General features: G+C 35.1%; 1 pseudogene; it reads left to right on the top strand.

Annotated features, from left to right (window-relative positions):
* Positions 1 to 5,612: 5,612 nt before the first annotated feature.
* On the top strand, positions 5,613 to 6,579 carry LOC143666711 (olfactory receptor 8I2-like; annotated as a pseudogene).
* The last annotated feature ends 213 nt before the right edge of the window (positions 6,580 to 6,792 follow it).

The raw sequence follows: 6,792 nt of genomic DNA, 5'->3' as shown, positions 1-6,792 counted from the left end.
ATTCCCAGCCATTCATTGAAGACTACCTCATGACATTCATCTCTCTGATAAAATTTACTATGTATCTGTGCATGTTGTTTATGCTCTCAATTAGATTTTTTTTTCATGGGCAGGAACCAGGAATCCAACCAAGATCTCCAGCATGGCAGGCAAGAATCCTGCCAATGAACCACCATCACACCACCCTCAATCAGATTGTAAGCTAGTTGTTGTCAATGCTCTTTAGTCAAAGACCACTAAGGAACACCTGTGGTTCAACAAGTTGGCTTTATTACTTACTGCAGTGAAGAGGAACATCTGCCATGTGGAAATGTGCAGGTTCTAAGTAAGAGGGTTTTAGAAAGAACCTATGATAGGATTTAAACTTGTTTGGATAAATAGGAGAGGCAGATATAGAAGCAAAGGTTTGTTATAAGTTGAATCATTTCAGAATGCAGGAACAATTCTATGATTATGTTTATCAGTAAATCTTATCTAACATTAGTGCAGACAAAATTAATAATAAAGCTGCAATTTGCAAAGTATAGCATTCCCTCCTTTGGTTAGAGAAGAGGATGTTTGTTATTTTGTGAGTTATCCAGCGATTTTGTCTGCCCTCAGTCTTTCTCATGAACATTTGGTAGAGACTTACATAGAAGACATTGAAGGTGAAGGCAGATCTCTTGAATCAAGGTTTCTCTTACTGTTCCAAATGATGGTACAGCCACACTTGGATTTATCATTTTTTCATAATTTAGCTAATTTATATCTACCTGCTTATACTATGTTCACCTCTTTCTTCACCCTCTGTTCAAGGTGAAATGGTTCATTTGTCACATGTCCTTTTTAAGGGTCTTATCTCTACTCAGAATTAAAATTTATTGAATTTTTCAAATTCTACTTCCTCTGGGATCATTAAAAGCTATAATTTTTAAGATTGTCTGGCTTTTTAAAAATGTCAGATTCAACCAAAAAAAAGTTAGTTTCAGAACAATTATTTTTGCACATTTCTACATCATATTTCTATGTTCCCTTTTTAATTTATCCAGGGTGGTTGCTTCAGTTAATTGCTTCTGGGTAACTCCACACTTTGTTGTGTAATATCTACCGAGGATTCTAGCCCTATACCTTGAAAATGTAATGGATTCTCAGAATCATAGGGGCAATTGATTTCATTGCATTTGCTTTTCTGATTGTTCTTCTTTCACCCATTCCTCCTTTTCTCTCTCATTTTATTCTCCTCCTCCCTCTTCTACTTCCTCCTTCTCCCCAATCTTTTTTTTTCTCCCTACAAGATCATAATCAGGAAAGTCAATTTTAAAGTCCCATGGCTTCAAGTAGCTTAGATCTTTGTAAGACAGTATGGTATCACATTATAATCAGCGTTATGTCCATGAAAATGTGCTTGTTTCTTGTTGACTTTAGAGGATTTTGAGTATATATTTAGACTATACTCTGCTGTCAAAGATTTGTTTGTTCCAATAGAGATGTATGATTCTTTTTGTATCACTGATTAGACATTTTGTTTCTGATAATTCCTGGATTGTATCTCAACTTCATACTTCAGAATTAGCTATTAGATTAGTTTCTTCTGATGCAATAGATTTGGTGGAAACATAGAACAAGTATTCCTGCTGGTAAAACAATAAATTTCATAAAAAGAAAAGCAAATTTCCACCGCTAATATCTTTCAAGTATACATATGTTACAATGATAATAAAGAAAGTAGAATAAGTAAGTCTAAAATAAATATATTTTTGTTTGTTTTCCCCAGAGCTTTAACTATATACTCAATAGATACAATCATATCACCTCAATATATTTTTGGAAGACTAAGAAAGGATGTAATCAATTTCTGTAATTGAACACTGGGAAGGAAATAATGGAATAAAAATGTATTGTGTTGATTGAGATATTGCAAAAGACATCTCCATAGGATGGATCTGAGAGTGTGAGTGCACATGGAGTAAGAAAATAACATTTGGGACATTTTTTACATGATTCAAGAAGAATGATTCATTTGATAATGAGACATATTATAAGCAATGCAAGGTCATACCAAGTCATCAGAATCTGACAACATGACCTCTCTCTCTAATCAATATAAATTAAATTACAGGAAGACAAACAGCATCAATATAAATTAATCAATCAATAGTCAATATGCATCAGTTGAACATAGTCATAGGCATATAGCTGACACAATTTATCTAAATTTGTAAAATGCTGCATTTGAGGGCTGATTCATGCTTTCTTTTGGAATAATTTAAGAAATGGAAAATATTTCTATTAACTAAAAGCAAGACTTTATTCCTTAGTTTTTGGCCAAAGAGATATGGACCTAATCCCAGCATTCTTTTTCTGTTTCACTCAATGCTAAGTATTCACTTTATTAATGAACAAAGTTCCCTCTCATACTATTTTAATATATTCTTCTCTACTAGTATTTATAGTATTATATAAGACATAAAAAAAACAGCTTGAGAAAAACAACAGCAGCAGCATCTCTACAATAAGAAGAGATCTGGATAATTACAATGAAAATGCACAGGGATTCAGAATCATAGATGAGGCCAAAAGTTAATGGTGAATTTGGTAGCACTGCAAAATATTTTCTTTTTTGTTTGGTTGCTCATGAACCTGAAAATAGGAAGAATACAGTTGAAAATGAAAGATTTTCTTTGGATGACTGGCTAGCAGGTAAATACATTACCATCACCCTGTTTTTTCCATAATTGTGGCTTGTATATGCATTTAAGTTCACACATTAAGAGCCCTAATATTTTCTTAAAAATGATATTTGTAGTGCTATAATTATCCAAAGTGTATAATCAGTCTTTCCCAGTATCATCATAAAGCTATGCATTCTTATTTAAAATTGATTTTTGAATACTTTCATTACTCCAAACACAAAAGTAAGAATAAAAATATAAGTGAAAAAAACACCCAAAACATCCCGTACCACATATATCCCTGTATTGTTTATTTATTTATTATTATTTTTTTTCTTATTCAGCTTCTATGCACTGTATAAAGGGATTATCAGTTACAAGGTTTTCAGACCCACATGTTCACACACTAAAAGCTCTATAAGTATTCAATCATCTTTAAGAATCATGGCTATTGGATAACAAGTTCAACAGTTTCAGAAACTTCCTTCTAGGTACACTAAAACACCAAGAACTGAAAAATTATATCTATATACTGCATACAAATAACATCAGAAAAATCTCTCAACTCTATTGACATCTCTCAGGCACTGAAACTTTAATTTCCTTCATTTGTTTTCCTATTTTTGGTCATGAAGATTTTCTCACTACCATGCCAGTGCCAGACATTCCCAGGAATGATGTCCCACATTCCCAGGGAAATTTACAGGCTTGGGAGTCATGTTCTATGTACGGGAGAGGGCAATGAGTTCACCTGCAGAGTTGGCTTACAGAGAGAAGCCCATCTGAGCAACAAAAGAGTTTTTATATAGTGGTTTTTAAGCATAGTCACTAGTAGTCTTAGCTTCTCCTTTACAGGAATAACTTTCATAAGGGAAAGCCCAAAGATCTTAAGGACCTGGCCCATCAAATTGGTGGTCACCAATGCCCATGAACATGTTAGGTCTTCCCCAAGTGGGGAAGATAAATATCTCCACTTTTTTTCCCCATACCTCAAAGGAATTTTTTTCCAAGGGAGGTTTTGAAACACTTTTTATTCTTCCCTGCTTACTTTGGGATGTATCAGGGCATCACAACAACCTGTGCAAACCAACTATATCTTATTTCGTATTCATGGTTCCAAGCAGATATGATATGTGAATAAGCTGACCAAACATATTTCATTAGTGTGCTACAGAACATAAAATTTTTACACCATATAAACATCCCTTACTTTGGTCTCACACAGAAGTTGAAGTTTTAAAATACATTCAATATTATCCTTTACCCTTTAGTCTGTTTTACCCTAGTCCTACTCAGATTATTCTCATTCATATTTCTAAGTGAAGTCTGATAAATTTTTTAGTGTTTTTAACAGGAGCTGTACATGTCAGGGGTAATACTGATATTCATAGCTGCAGAACTCTATCCCTGAGTGTCAGGTGTCACACAAATATCCAAAGTTCCATGGACTGTCCAGGTTATACATAAAGAGTTCATCATTTCAAAATTTCAGTCCATAAATCTTTAAAATAGGCCTTCACCTGACAATGTATGCCCTTGAATTCAATTCTCAGAGTTTGCACATTATAATTAGTCCATATTAGTGAAGCATTATAGTATTTGTCTTCTCATTTATGGCTTATTTTACTCAACTTACTGTCCTCAAGTTTCATTCACCTAGTTGCATGCCTCATGACTTCATTTCTTGCAGTCACTCAATAATCCATTGCATGCATGGGCCACAGTCCCCCTTAATTAAAGGTATAATTAAACTCACAAACTATGGAGAAACCTGTGCTGGTTTGAAATATCATGCACCCCAGTAAAACCATGTTTTAATCTTGATCCAAACTTGTGAGAGCTTCTTGTTTCTTTCAATCCTCATTCAACACTGTTGACTGCAAATTTTTTTTTTCATGGGCAGGCACTGGGAATCAAACCCAGGTCTCTTGTATGGCAGGTGAGAACTCTGCCTGCTGAGCCACCATGACCTGCCCAGCTTCAGACTTCTGATTAAATTATCTCCAGGAAGATGTGACATGCCCAATTGTGGGAATGATGCTTTGATTAGAGGGAGTTTGATTCCACTTATTCCAGGTGGGTCTTGATTAGTTTATTGGAATCCTTTAAAAGAAGAAACATTTTGGAGTGGGTCAAAATGACAGAAAAGACAGATCTGACAGAGAGAGAAAGCTGACAGAAATTTCAAAGGAAAGATGACAGGCACAGAACAGAGACACAGGTGTTTGGAGATGCTTTGAGCCCAGCACATGTCTTCATGAGATGTTAAGAGATCCAGAACCTGGAGAGAACCAAGGCAAGTCAAGAGATGAAGGCCATCCCCAGAGAATCCAGGTGAGGAACCCCCATAGGAAAAAAAAGCTGAAAGCAATGGATCCAGGAGGAAGGGACGAACAGATGCCAGCCACATGAATACCCAACTCATAGAGGTGTACCTAACCCATTGGCCTTCCTTGGATTAAGGTATTTTTCCCTGGATGCCTTAGTTTGGGTGATTTTATAGACTTAAAACTGTAACCATTAACCTATTAAATTCCCCTTTTAAAAGCCATTCCACTTCTGGCATATTGCATTCCAGCAAATTACAAACTAACACATTGACTTTCCAAAATGAGCTTTATATTTTCTAAGAGTATCAGAAGTAAATTATTTTCAATCCAATAATAGATGAGGGTAAAAGATAGTGTAAGTAGAAATCTCTTCATGTATTTCAAATATGTACTTTTCTAAAACGTGCTACAGATTTCAGACAATTGTGAACTTAGTGTTTGTCAATTCTGTAAAAAAATGGAAATCTTGTATAAATTATCAACACACCTTAGACCATTAAATAATTGCTCTATGCTATTCTCATTATTTGAGTTCAAGTGCTCAGTGATTAGTACGTCTTTAGGCTTGAATCGCTCTCTGAATTTTGTTCTTGCTATTCAACAGCTTAGCCAAAGGCCTGAGTTAGAATAAATGGCTGGGTTCAACTTCAGTGAGGAGGTGCTCTTCATCCTCTTTGGATTTGCAGACCCCCCTGAACTACAAGTCAGCCTTTTCTTGTTGTTCCTCTTCATTTACCTGTTCACTGTTTCAAGGAAACTTGGATTAATAGTGTTAATTGGAATTGATTCTCAGCTTCACATACATATTTATTTTTTCCTTAGCAATTTATCATTCATTGACATATTTTATTTCTCTACTGTGATACCCAAGACACCGGTCAGTTTCCAATCTCATCATAAAACCATCTCTTTTGTTGGCTGCTTTGCCCAAATGTACTTTTTATTTTTGGTTTGGTGTATAGTGAGTTGTTTTTTTTTCTGAGATTAATGGCCTATCACTGCCATATAGCAATCTGCAATCCCTTACTCTATTCAGTAGCCATAACTGAGAAAGTGTGCATTTTTCTGGGAATAATGCCATATGTGTTAGGCTTCACAAATTCTTTGATATGCATTTATGTGATAAGTGGTTTAGTGCCTGTGATTCTAGTATCAATCATTTTTCTGTGACATATCAGTTATTTTGGCCTTCTCCCACATAGGTGCATCTGGCACAGAGTTGTTGATCTTTGTTTTAGCTGATTTCACCCTGATGAGTTATCTTCTCATCATCACAATCACTTACAGTGCCATCATCTTGGCCATTTAGGATCAGTCTGCAAGGGGCAGGTGGAAAACTTTCCCCACCTGTGCGTCCCACCTCCTGAGTATAACCATTTTCCAAGGGTCCCTGATTTTCACATATTTATAGCCTGATACACATCCTCCTTGACCCATGCACAGGTGGAATCTGCGTTCTATAGCATTGTCATTCCAAAGCTGAAACCTCTGATCTACAGTCTGAAGAAGAAACATGTGAAAAATGTTTTTCTAAGGTCATAAATAGAAAACTGTTTCCAGAGCACAGAACTAATAAAAGTAAATATAAGCACCAGTGAAAAGATCAGTTCAGTGAGATTCAAGCACTAATGGGGCCATTGAGTAATATAGAGAAATCTGTTGTTGATGTGGAACGATTTTGCTAAGATAGTTAATATTTTGATCATTTATCTTTACTTAAACATAATTTTTATTTTTGTTTTTGTAGAAAAATGATATGCTTATGAGGTAGAATATGTTCTCCATTAAAAAAGACAGAGTACAATTTCCAA

Source organism: Tamandua tetradactyla, chromosome 23, assembly GCF_023851605.1.
Source record: "Tamandua tetradactyla isolate mTamTet1 chromosome 23, mTamTet1.pri, whole genome shotgun sequence".
In the NCBI taxonomy this organism is placed as follows: domain Eukaryota; kingdom Metazoa; phylum Chordata; class Mammalia; order Pilosa; family Myrmecophagidae; genus Tamandua; species Tamandua tetradactyla.
The sequence above is the reverse complement of the archived record's forward strand: the minus strand, read 5'-3'. Positions and strand labels throughout refer to the sequence as shown.